Source organism: Haliotis rubra, unplaced genomic scaffold (genome assembly GCF_003918875.1).
Source record: "Haliotis rubra isolate DU_JTF1 unplaced genomic scaffold, ASM391887v1 Scf108, whole genome shotgun sequence".
Taxonomy (NCBI): Eukaryota; Metazoa; Mollusca; class Gastropoda; order Lepetellida; family Haliotidae; genus Haliotis; species Haliotis rubra.
Genome location: NW_025764981.1, coordinates 225847 through 238903, shown reverse-complemented (window position 1 = coordinate 238903; position 13057 = coordinate 225847). Strand labels below are relative to the sequence as shown.

General features: G+C 37.8%; 1 long non-coding RNA gene across 1 annotated transcript; it reads left to right on the top strand.

Annotated features, from left to right (window-relative positions):
• Positions 1-5223: 5223 nt before the first annotated feature.
• LOC124281036 lies at positions 5224-8779 on the top strand. Its single transcript, XR_006899832.1, has 3 exons — positions 5224-5361; positions 6557-6624; positions 8616-8779. It is a non-coding gene; the product is annotated as an uncharacterized LOC124281036 (long non-coding RNA).
• The last annotated feature ends 4278 nt before the right edge of the window (positions 8780-13057 follow it).

Sequence of the window (13057 nt, the reverse complement as noted above, 5' to 3'; positions counted from 1 at the left end):
GCTTAAGTAAAATCTCTTGGCCAAACACCCATAAGATTTTGTCCGCAAGAAGTAAATAATTCCTAATTAAGAAGATCAACAGGAAGGGAAGAAGAATTGGTGCCCTTGCGGACGCCTAATTTATCCCTAAGTCCACGAGGAATTCGAGTATTTTACGTTGTCGATGAACAGCAGATGCCATTCTGTTTCATTTGTGACAAGTTGTATTGAAATTGTAACTATATTCTAGGGTCGCCACATTTAATCAAACATGTTCCATGTATAGAATTCAGGTGCAAAATCAAACTTTGGACAAACCTTAAGGTTTTTATATCACTTAAGTTTCAAGCACATTCTTCAGGTTTTTTAAGACCCTCATTTGTATCGTTCAGAATACTTACCTCAAATATAAAGAATTTTATTTACTATATTAAGGACAGGAATTTGCCGTTCATTTGTTGGACATGGCCACATAAAACTCTTCAGAAAAGTAGCTACTACTGGGAAGTAGCATACAATGTCCAAAACTGTGCCAGATAATTGTAGATCTCGTCATAATATAGCGTTGTTCACTTAAACCAGTGTTCACTTTTGAAGCACCCCTTACAAATCGTCAGATCTCAAACAGACGAGATGTAACGTTATTATAGTAAATCGTTCTAAACTGTACTTAATGGGGGTATAGCAGGCTGTACAAACGGAAATACAAGGCAACAACAAAAATGGAAAGAATATATTATTGTAAGAATAAAGTGAAGCATTCTAAGTTCGAAAGAAAAATAATTCCATAAAACAGAAAAAAAGAAGGTTTTTTTTTTCTTTTAAAAAATCACAAGACACTCATGAGTGAAAACCCACCATGGATTCCAGTGAAAGGTTTAAAACTGTTGTGGTCTATACCAGGCAATTAAGGACTACAATAGAGGACTACAATAATAACATTCTTTATAGAGTTGTCATTGGTTATTTCATTACGCTTAAACGTCCAGGGCCTAATGATATCCGAAGCAGGTATTGGAAACTGTTCTCTTGTACCCAAACACCATTGCTTCCTGGTCTCAATATCCTAATGGATCACCTCTGCTCTTGACAAATATTTCTTGTGGACGTGGGAAGGGGTTGGCGCTGATCATCTAGTGATGGCACCACAGATACGTATGCAGTGCCCGTCATTTTTTGTACTTTATTGTTGATTAGAAACAAATTCAGACTATTGGCATAGCACATGAAGAATCATTTCAGACAATGGATTCTTCCTCTCGCTCTTCCCTCAATCGCTTATGTTAATCAGCTATTACGGGATGGTGCTGGAGACTTTTCATGGCTGAATTTTATCATGCACTTTTGCAAACATGTCCACTTGCCTGGTAATCTTATTGTGAAACATGTCAAAGTGACATGGTGAAAACAAAGCATTACACAATGGTCTTAAAGGAGCCGCGGATATTGGACAAAATATCAATGATTTTGTTAATGGTTCTGTACTGCTGGACGGTACAGGCATGAGTGCCAACCGCGCCCTACGGTGCCCTACCAAATCTATACAACCCAAGTGGTTCAAGAACGGCCGAGTTCATGTGCACTGTTTTGTGAACGAATAACATCACTGTAGAGTCCATGGATGAAACCAAGTAAAACAAAAGGCTTTCAGTTGGCTGCTCACGATCAGTCACTTCCAAAACGAAACCGTCAATTTTAAATCAAAATGTATTAAATGTTGAGCATATACTCCACAAAACCCCACAAAGGTAGACACATTGGAAATATCTGACGGAGTTTTGATGATATTCGTACACATTGAGTTCACATGGCCGTTTGCATATTGTGTGCAGGCAGAATAAACTACTCTCAAAAATACGGATTGTAGTGGAAACTCAAAGTGTGGGAGTGTGGCGGCCAAACACGCCAACATGGAATGAACGTGCAACATTAATTGTTGGGCCATGAAAACTATGGGGTTTCATTTGTCTGTCATCAGAGATGTACATCACGTGAAACATGAAAACATGCTATGACTGACAAAAGTTTCACTCAACAAAGCTTGTGGACACCGAAATCGTTACGTGGTGACTCCCAAGTTGTAACTAAACCTTAAACGAGCATTAGACAGTAAAAGAACTGAAATCAAACAACACCTAATATGAACAAAGCATACAAATTGATACAAATTACTACTAAAGGTGTAACAGTACAAAATAGCGTGGCAGTACAAATTCAAGGGAAGTATAATACAAAAGTAGTGATTATAGCAACAATGGCAATATTCCCCTCACTGCAACAATGGTGAAAAGCTACGAAAAATAAACCAAGGCTGAGTATTCCATTGCTGGTTTTCTTGTAACTTTATCCTGAGATTTAATGTGAGATGAGGGGCAAGAGTAGAGCAGTATTTCGTTTAAAATATTGTATTTTGTTTTGCCTGTTCTTTATCATGAATATCCTAGCAATACGGCAGTCTGTGTGTTGTGTGTCACCTTCAGTGTTCGATTCCCATTGTCATATATCTTTCAAGTTTCGTAAAAACGTCTATGCCTTGTGACATACAAACAACACGTTCTTCAGCTGGTAGTCACGCTGTCAACAAACCCTTTGTTGACGAATGGTAAATGTGTTCATGGTTTACACCAACATACATAGTGACCTCCAATAATGACGCTGGTTACATTTCTAGTATCAAACCCGGTTCTCTTTTATAACCAAGTGTCGTCAGACAGAGGATGTTAATGGACATTGGTCTCTGACAACATACGTTTCTATTGTAGTGGATTTGGCAAGCCTTTTGGGGTTCAACGGCGGTGGTGGGTTGTTTCAAGCACCGTCCCGGAGACTCATTCGCAGAAATCAAGGCATGACTACACACTTTGCATGATATGAAGATAAGAAACAAAAGTTAATAAAGATAAGACAGTAAAACATGATTAACACCAAGCATTCGTAACAAAAGAGCGAAAACCGAATGTCTCAACTGTTGTTTTCTTGTGTTTGGTAATTTAAAAGTAATTAAGAAACGGGTGAATAATTGAAAATTCAAATTTAACATACGGTTTTTGCCTTCTGTTGTAGATCTTTTGAACTTGCAATCATTGCTGGGACGATCAAGTGGTACGGGGCTCAGTGGCCTTTTTGGAGGGCGGCAGACAAACACACAACCGCAGCAACCACTCACACTTCAACAACTTGCTCCTGCTTTGCTTCTGTCCAATATGAAGTTTCAGAATAGAATGATGAGAGACATCTTTTAATTTCGGTGTATATTATGTGAATGAATTGAAATAAATTCCAACTCTTGTTTCAAGACTTTAAGGTGTTGTGCAAACGAACAATGAACTTGCTTTTTGGTATGCCAAACATTAGGCCACTCTTTAACACTATACGATCGAACGCAATTCGTTATTATGTATTGTTTGCAGGGTCATCGACAGAATACACTGTATGCCGTGTAGACACTGTTAACACCGAACGAATAAATGTCACGGTAGCTTCGAGTTCAAAGAGTGTTTGTTTCAATGACCTTCCACTGCATTACTGTGAACGACGTGATTGGCAGAATAAAACGAACCACCTATGATCACGGGGTCGAATTTCGTAGAGTACAGTGCCAAAAACCAGACACAATTCAACAATACCCGACATTGGTATCTAAGAATGACAGTTTACATAAACATGTGTTTGGGTATATATGCAGGCATGTGGTGTCTAATGTTTGCGGAAGATCATGACAATATATATGTTAGTTGTTGACTTTTCGATGTCAAGTTTATATCTACTAGGTGGAATAATGGTGATAATATTTGCCAATCCAAGTCAGTTTGGTTCGAAGCAGTGGCGATGTTACACAGAGAACACCATTTCATTAAGTCAGAGTATTTTTAGGGATTATGTACTTGTGAACGTCAAGGTATGTATTTTGTAACTTTTAAAGGGTTGTATAAAAAATTGTATCTGACGACAGATTTCAGATTTTCATCTAGTGATGGCACCACAGATACTTATGCAGTGCCCGTCATTTTTTGTACTTTATTGTTGATTAGAAACAATTTCAGACTATTGGCATAGCACATGAAGAATCATTTCACACTGAAAATATCTGACGGAGTTTTGATGATATTCGTACACAATGAGTTCACATGGCCGTTTGCATATTGTGTGCAGGCAGAATAAACTACTCTCAAAAATACGGATTGTAGTGGAAACTCAAAGTGTTGGAGTGTGGCGGCCAAACACGCCAACATGGAATGAACGTGCAACATTAATTGTTGGGCCATGAAAACTATGGGGTTTCATTTGTCTGTCATCAGAGTTGTACATCACGTAAAACTTGAAAACATGCTTTGACTGACAAAAGTTTCACTCAACAAAGCTTGTGGACACCGAAATCGTTACGTGGTGATTCCCAAGTTGTAACTAAACCTTAAACGAGCATAAGACAGTAAAAGAACTGAAATCAAACAACACCTAATATGAACAAAGCATACAAATTGATACAAATTACTACTAAAGGTGTAACAGTACAAAATAGCGTGGCAGTACAAATTCAAGGGAAGTATAATACAAAAGTAGTGATTATAGCAACAATGGCATTATTCCCCTCACTGCAACAATGGTGAAAAGTTACAAAAAATAAACCAAGGCTGAGTATTCCATTGCTGGTCTTCTAGTAACTTTATCCTGAGATTTAATGTGAGATAAGGGGCAAGAGTAGAGCAGTATTTCGTTTAAAGTATTGTATTTTGTTTTGCCTGTTGTTTATCATGAATATCCTAGCAATACGGCAGTCTGTAAATAATCAAATCTGGGCAAGAGAAACCAGTGTTTGACATCACTGGCAGCGAGCCACGCAATTGGGATACGATGACATCAACCAAATCAGCGCGCTTGACAACCCTGTCCCTTAACTCGCTGCTGCAGGCGTGGGTTGCTGACAACCAGTGCTAACCCGGATCTTCAGGGTCTTTAACGGATTGAGTTCAAATACATGTTGTATCAAGAACAGGCACCAGAAATTTGCCAAAGATGTTACATGTAATTATCTTTGGTTATAAATATGTAGTTATTACTCTGACTAAAATGTGTGATAAACATCCAACATGTATGTTTGTCTCGAAATAAATAAATAATGTTCATGAATATAACACCAAACATATTAACGTCCTTCGTTAAGTCAGTGTGCAATAGAACTACTGCCATTCTGTGTTCCGCTGGGCGGTCAGCAACAGAGACATGGTGTCAAACATGCGTGAGTCATAAGTGCCATGTCGCCATTATACTAAGTCGTTCTGACATCTTCAATGCTTAACACTGAAATATATGGTAACCTTTCCCCCTTTCAAAACGGCTTTGTATCCTCTGAGGTAAAATCAGTCGTCGTCATCACTCACCAGTGTAAGTACAGCTCTCACTTCTTCCTCTCCAACTCTACCGTTATACAATACAATATCGTATTCAATCTGTGTATTCTACAATTTGTTTATTACAATAATATTTCCTGTTCTGAGCGACATCAAAGATATTGTCATACAAAATCAGGGATTTATTCTTATATTACTGAGTGCATTGTCATTGGTAAGTTCTTCGATTAAGCAAAACTATATACCACAGTGATGTACAAATATGGACAAATAACTGCAATAATCTTTGAGTAATCTTTCAAAGGTCCTTGCTATTTACAATGTCTTTGAGGCCTTTTATATCTGATTGACTTCGCATTTGATTTAAAGATTGTAAGCAAACGTTACAATTGAATGAAATGGAATATTTTAACTATTTTTAAACTGGATAAACATCGGAAACATTCCTCTGTGTTGATTAGGGGCGGTTGGGTAAGCCCGATGGTTAAAGACCCGGGTTCGATTCCCCACATGGGCACATTGTGTGAAACCCATTTCTGGCGTCTCATTTCTGCTGGAATATTGCTAAAAGCGGCGTAAAATCGTTCTCATCACTCACTCACTTTGTTGGTTGAGTTTGGAAAATGGTGTATCGACTGTAAACTCAGTCTGCAATGGGGAAATTGGATATCGCCGCTGACATATAAGCACTTCCATTCAAACTTGATTATATTTATATGAATCTCTTGAGAAGGCTTGATATTTGATAGTAGATATTTGAAAGATATGAGACATTTTCCAACAGGTTTGATTAAATAATGTAAATGTACAATACCGTTTAAAATATTTTTGCTCATCATGTCAATTCAGGAAGACCTGAACAACGTAGGTTTATGTGAGGATAAATTGTAGTATAATTATTATCTAGTTATTATATCTTATTAAATGACAACTATCCGAACAAATCCGGGGTAACACCAGTTTTGGTGCCATTTTGGAGACATTATCACCTGTGTGCAAGGAATGCGGGAAAGTAATATTAGACTTTTGCTTTTTTCACAATCATGTAGCATTCGATGTGTATTTCAATTATACCTACAGCAGTTAGCGAATCTCAATTTTCAGGTAACAAATACATGTGACCAGTGCCATGGCAGTCGCCTCATACACGTCATAAAATGAAATTATTGGTGAGCATTAATATACAAATAGACATTACAGCTCATGATCTGTGATGTTTTATCTTCCAGCACCGCCATGAAGCTCCTTGTCGTTTTCATCATCGTCACCCTTATGGCCGCTTATTGCCAGGCACAGAGTAAGCTAATCATTGATTGAACTCTTAGTATGCAAGGTTAAAGCCAGAAAAACACCTTGTGTGTCTTCCAAACCAGACACAGTTACGTCCTCAAAGTGGTTGGATTCCCTCAAAATTATTGTCTCAATTATTACCGATATTTGTTCAAAATACTTCTATATTGTGACAAGTTCCTAATGCAGCAAATTGCATCTTTTTAACCTTGTTTCAGAACAAGATATCGCATATTTAAGTGTTGGCTACAATACTTTTTACATGTATGGATATATATGATAAAATCTTTTAAGCATTAGATATTGTGTAACTCAGCGTAAAGCATACATCCATAAAAGCCACAACTAATGAAGTCAAATCTTAATTATACACTGTTTAGTTAATTACAGTATTAACATATATACAACTGTATAACATTTGTGACATCAACCAGCATTAACAAGCCCCGCCCAGTCAGGAAACAGAAGTATGATGGGCGTACCCTATAAATAAAAATATCGCCCAGCAGTTAAATCAATCAACTTGCAATATATTTGTGTGAGTTTTAAATCATTTGTCATAGAAATATGCGATGATACAGGGATATGGTTGATCAGCGGTGTGCGAGATTTACCTAACTGAATACGGTCATTTACAGACCCACACCTCACTAAAATGTAACATGCAACATATTACCAACAAGTTTGAAAAAAATTATTTCCTATGAAACGGTTTCAGTAACATTATTTCATATCTTATATTTGTGATTTTGAATGATGTTGCGTCATATAAACTATTATTACGTCATAATGAATGATTAATCTTCGCGGCTTCTGCAATCGGACGACTCTCCAGTCAGGACCGCTGGATCTTTAGGCATATTTAGATATATACTATATCAACAAGTAGCCAGGCTTGCTAAAAAGATGATGATGATGATGATGATGATGATGAAATGATGCTCTGCATCTAGAAAGTTGAATAATTGTTTTATTATTATCTTCTTTTGAAATTGAATACAATCATTCATGTTAGTTCCTGGTGAATTTTCAAATTAGGTGTATCCGCTGAAACCTAGACAGTTGAAGAAGGATGTCAAAAATGCATGGAAATCTTTGGAAATGTTTAGAATGCACATGTATTGGTAGCCCTACAGTATGAAAAGAAACAGACAACTACACAATAAGATGACGGAATATATTTCTTTGTCTATGGTTGTTTCAGTATATACATGCAATACTGACATTGTGAAGGTAAAGCCAGCAACAAGATATTTCCACATTCTCTCAATGATTCTAACACTTCAGAGTAAGAATAAAACAGTTGGCATTACAGTGCAAATGATTATTGGCTAATTCCTGACACAGACATTGAATCTCAAAATCAAAATGAAAGCAGGTATATGTGCAAGAATTGTCCTTATGTAAAACTACAACATTTTGTATCAAAGCAAATTCTTTGACTTGACATAATAAACATTTTTTAGTACAAAAGCATGATTTATTTCAGGATGTATTTGTTACTGTTTTGTTCACTGGAATGTAAACTATATTTTACTCCTTCTTGCGGGGTGAAGTAAAGTAGCGAATACGGATATTACTATTTATCTTACCTCACACATAAATTGGCTGAGTCAATCAATGTACCCTGCTTACAAGCGAGTAATATTTTCCATGTTACCCGCTGGAAATGCCGGACTGTGGGAATTCATTTGGTACTTCGTGTTAGTAGTGTTTGGGCTGTTGCCTAACTCCGGTACTCCTTATTATAATCCAATACCCATGCTTCAAACAGTTCAAAATCAACATGTAGGTGTTCGGTAAGATAAATACGTTGTTCACTGGTCCCTAGGGGCTCATGGGTTGATGTACCCTCTATGTTTGGTTTTGTTTCCTGAGCCCGAGGGGGGAAGAGAACATAGACAAACGTAGAGGGTGCATCTACCCATGTCCCCCCGAGGGACCAGAGAACAACTTATAATGTTCAGCAGTATATATTTTTATGTTTTCGTTACGCAGGAATTGCTCAACAACAACAACAACAGCAAGGCGGAGGTTTCAATATGAATCAGTTTCTACAATTTATGCTTCAAACTCAGATGTCAAACACTCAAAATGCTTTCATGATGGCCGCCATGTCCTGATTCAGAAACGTATTCTGAGAAATAAACGATGAAAACGTTTTCTGTTTTGTTTTATTTCAAGACACGATGTACCCAACGACATCATTGAGGTCATTACAGAGGTCACACAGAAAATATAGGACTAGCGTATTCATCAAAAATTGCATTTTTTGAATTTTCAAAAGAGCATTGCAGTTGCATATGGGAAGAAACGTAAAATGAACCGTTTTATCCATAATTTTATATGGTCCTAAACCAATGGTTGCGTTAAGACGTGTGTTGTGTGTCACCTTCAGTGTTCGATTCCCATTGTCATCTATCTTTCAAGTTTCGAAAAAACTTCTATCCCTTGTGACATACAAACAACACGTTCTTCAGCTGGTAGTCACGCTGGCAACATACCCTTTGTTGACGAATGGTAAATGTGTTCATGGTTTACACCAACATACATAGTGACCTCCAATAATGACGCTGGTTACATTTCTAGTATCAAACCCGGTTCTCTTTTATAACCAAGTGTCGTCAGACAGAGGATGTTAATGGACATTGGTCTCTGACAACATACGTTTCTATTGTAGTGGATTTGGCAAGCCTTTTGGGGTTCAGCAGCGGTGGTGGGTTGTTTCAAGCACCGTCCCGGAGACACTTTCGCAGAAATCAAGGCATGACTACACACTTTGCATGATATGAAGATAAGAAACAAAAGTTAATAAAGATAAGACAGTAAAACATGATTAACATCAAGCATTCGTAACAAAAGAGCGAAAACCGAATGTCTCAACAGTTGTTTTTCTTGTGTTTGGTAATTTAAAAGTAATAAAGTAACGGGTGAATAATTGGAAATTCAAATTTAACATACGGTTTTTGCCTTCTGTTGTAGATCTTTTGAACTTGCAATCATTGCTGGGACGATCAAGTGGTACGGGGCTCAGTGGCCTTTTTGGAGGGCGGCAGACAAACACACAACCGCAGCAACCACTCACACTTCAACAACTTGCTCCTGCTATGATTCTGTCCAATATGAGGTTACAGAATAGAATGATGAGAGACATCTTTTAATTTCAGGTGTATATTATGTGAACGAATTAAAATAAATTCCAACTCTTGTTTCAAGACTTTAAGTGAACTTGCTTTTTGGTATGCCAACAATTAGGCCACTCTTTAACGCTATACGATCGAACGCAATTCTTTATTATGTATTGTTTGCAGGGTCATCGACAGAATACACTGTATCCCGTGTAGACACTGTTAACACCGAACGAATAAATGTCACGGTAGCTTCGTGTTCAAAGAGTGTTTGTTTCAATGACTTCCACTGCAATACTGTGAACGACGTGATTGGCAGAATAAAACGAACCACCTGTGATCACGGGGTCGAATTTCGTAGAGTACAGTGCCAAAAACCAGACACAACTCAACAATACCTGACATTGGTATCTAAGAATGACTGTTTACATAAAAGAAACATGTGTTTGGGTATATATGCATGCATGTGGTGTCTAATGTTTGCGGAAGGTCATGACAATATATATGTTAGTTGTTGACTTTTCGATGTCAAGTTTATATCTACTAGGTGGAATAATGGTGATAATATTTGCCAATCCAAGTCAGTTTGGTTCGAAGCAGTGGCGATGTTACACAGAGAACACCATTTCATTAAGTCAGAGTTTTTTTTAGGGATTATGTACTTGTGAACGTCAAGGTATGTTTTTGCAACTTTTAAAGGGTTGTATAAAAAATTGTATCTGACGACAGATTTCATGTTTCAAGGTATTCTATGCTCACAATAAACTATCAAATTGTCATTGGTGGAATCCCCACGTGGGATAGAGGTCCATGCTTTCTTTTATTCACTGGTTTTGTATGAGGGAAATGATCAGACAGCTTTATACATATGGTTTATTTACAGATCTGAGAAAACCATGGACACAAAGAAATGGACGCTTTCAGCACATGGCATTAATACAAAGCACATTCTCATTGGGGCCGTGTCTGATATTTTGGTAAACTTGCATATACAATGTTTCTATTGGATAGGTCTGGACCTGGTTCTTGCAGCTTTGGTTGGGGCAATAAATCGGCAACCATCTCGACAATTTCAACAACAGCAACAGCCAGGACTACAACAGCAACAACAACAGCAACAGCAAGGACTACAGCAGCAGCAACAACAGCAACAGCAAGGACTACAACAGCAACAACAACAACAGCAACAGCAACAACAACAGCAATTACTACAACAACAACAGCAAGGACTACAACAGCAACAGCAAGGACTACAACAGCAACAGCAAGGGCTACTACAACAACAACAACAACAGCAAGGACTACAGCAGCAGCAACAACAACAACAGCAACAGCAAGGACTCCAGCAGCAACAACAACAACAGCAACAAAGACTACAGCAGCAGCAACAACAGCAACAGTTCGGCTTCAGGTCACAAGAAGGACGAGGCCAAGGACAAAATAGTGACCGGCCAAGAGCTGCACCCCAAAACAATAATAGAGCGATACTGAATATGCTTCTTTGGAACCAAATTGCTCAGTCAAATAGGATGAATACATTAGCTCTCATAATGGGCAATTAGTTTGGATTAAAGGGTGATAAAGATAAAATGTTTGTCGTTTTATCTCTAGTTATTCCATCAGGACACTCGGGAAAAGGCATCTCATTCTTTGAAGGTGCTGCCAATAGCTGCGCATGGTCACCCTTGTCGGGACCACGTGACGGTTGATTCTTGTTTTCTCGGTGCCATATAACCGAAGGTAAAGTGTTAAACGGTCGGCATCTGCTTCGTTTTTGTGTGGCTTCAAACAGAGCCTAAGAAAGAGATAGATACTAGTATGTAAACTCCTTAAAAGCAGATCTAAATACAATGCCTTTTATAAAGTGTTCAGATGCAACTGGTACTATGTTTATGATTACACTTTCTGAATAAGTACAGATTCTAGTACTATCTTTTGGTTGAGTGCCATCTTGGATTAGAACCCACACTATGACATACGTTGCAACATGTGATATTTAAAAGTAACACGATGCCTCTCATTCTGGAGCGGACGAAACCTCCTTTTGACATCGCGAACGGTGGACTTTCGATTTAGCCAAAACCGATTCCGAGACTCCGGTAAGGTGAGGTCAGACTCACCTTGGACTTTACCAGAAACCATTGTACGATACCGATAATATATAACGCAGTATGAATCATTGCCAAATGGTAACGATACAATATGTTCGCGGAAGGTTGAGCGTATCCTGCATCACTGGCTGGAGACATCGCCGCAAACACATGCACAGGCATGTAAATTGTTCATATGAAAAACACGGGAACGTCCGGTACAAATCAAAGTAGAGAACTCGCGGAATTAGTTGAAATAAGGTGTTTTTATCGGACATCATTTGTCACAGATTTCAAATTTACCCTTTCATTTACCAATTACATTTCTATTTCCACATGTCTACAATAAAGGTTTGTTAAAACTTTACTGCGGACATGGACGTTGCAACCGTAAGGAAACAGAAATAAATGAACAGTATTTTAGAAAGTCCTCATCAGTTAGGCTCAAGAACACTAAGATTGTGTGGTCAAAGTTAGTGGTCAGATCGTCAGTCGGAGATGTATTGTATCAGTGTAAGTAATTGTGATTAGGTTGATTGGACCAGACAAACTGCAGATGGATATTCAGAGTAAGGAATTGTTGCCAAATACAACATACGACTCTATCAACCGTGCCAGAGCACACCTTCCCTTTCGTCAACATTCATACTTGTAAGATGCTGGGAACCTTTTCTAACCCAGAATCCAATAGAGTACAGGTAATTAAAGTGTAACTTGAGCAAATAAATAAGAAATGTCAAACTGTATCAAATAATTCTCCTTGAAGAGGGAGGGATTTTACGCCGTATTTAGCAATATTCCAGCAATATCACACTGGAGGTCACCAGAAATGTCTCACTGAAGAACTATCAGAAACGTGTGATTTTGAATCGTAAATATCATATTAGTAATACAAATTGTGATATACAAGATAACAAACTGCCAATTAGAATGACTGATTAAACATCGGGAGTCTTTTTTTACTTATTTTGTTTCGTGTTTGACAACAAAGACACAAAACAAACAAGAGTGGTAATATCTGTGCATCATACAATGTCATAAGTATTTAATATAGTAACTTCAGTGCAAATTCTGAGCTATCATGAAAAGCTCATGAAATCATGAAGATCATGAAAATTATTTTGACTGTGTCCCAGTGACAGTGACCTGCAAGTAGGGTGGGTATTGCAGAGAATTTTCATATTGCGATATATTGCGATGTGAAAGCATACATTGCGATATG